General features: G+C 44.5%; 1 non-coding gene across 1 annotated transcript; it reads right to left on the bottom strand.

The window, feature by feature from the left end:
* Positions 1–243: 243 nt before the first annotated feature.
* On the bottom strand, positions 244–350 carry LOC114369086. Its single transcript, XR_003657544.1, has one exon. It is a non-coding gene; the product is annotated as a small nucleolar RNA R71 (small nucleolar RNA).
* Positions 351–706: the final 356 nt, after the last annotated feature.

The raw sequence follows: 706 nt of genomic DNA, 5'->3' as shown, positions 1-706 counted from the left end.
CCAAAGTTTCATGGCCTTGCAGGTGAAGACCCGCACAAACATTTGAAAGAATTTCACATTGTCTGCTCCATCATGAAACCCCCAGATGTCCAAGAGGATCACATATTTCTGAAGGCTTTTCCTCATTCATTAGAGGGAGTGGCAAAGGACTGGCTGTATTACCTTGCTCCAAGGTCCATCACGAGCTAGGATGACCTTAAGAGAGTATTCTTAGAAAACAATTTCCCTGCTTCCAGGACCACAGCCATCAGGAAGGATATCTCAGGTATTAGACAACTCAGTGGAGAGAGCCTGTATGAGTACTGGGAGAGATTTAAGAAACTATGTGCCAGTTGCCCCCACCATCAGATTTCAGAACAACTTCTTCTCCAATATTTTTATGAAGGACTCAGTAATATGGAGAGAAGTATGATAGATGCTGCCAGTGGTGGAGCCCTTGGAGACATGACTTTTGCTGAAGCCAGAAATTTAATTGAGAAGATGGCTTCCAACTCCCAGCAGTTTAGCGCCAGAAATGATGCCATAGTCATTAGAGGAGTGCATGAGGTAGCTACAAACCCATCTGCATCATCTGAAACTAAGAAGCTTGAAGGCAAACTGGATGCATTGGTTAACTTGATAACCCAGCTGGCCTTGAATCAAAAATCTGTACCTGTCGCAAGGGTTTGTGGTTTGTGCTCCTCTGCTGACCACCATACAGACCTTT

The sequence above is a fragment of the Glycine soja genome, chromosome 9, assembly GCF_004193775.1.
Source record: "Glycine soja cultivar W05 chromosome 9, ASM419377v2, whole genome shotgun sequence".
Lineage (NCBI taxonomy): Eukaryota > Viridiplantae > Streptophyta > Magnoliopsida > Fabales > Fabaceae > Glycine > Glycine soja.
The sequence above is the reverse complement of the archived record's forward strand: the minus strand, read 5'-3'. Positions and strand labels throughout refer to the sequence as shown.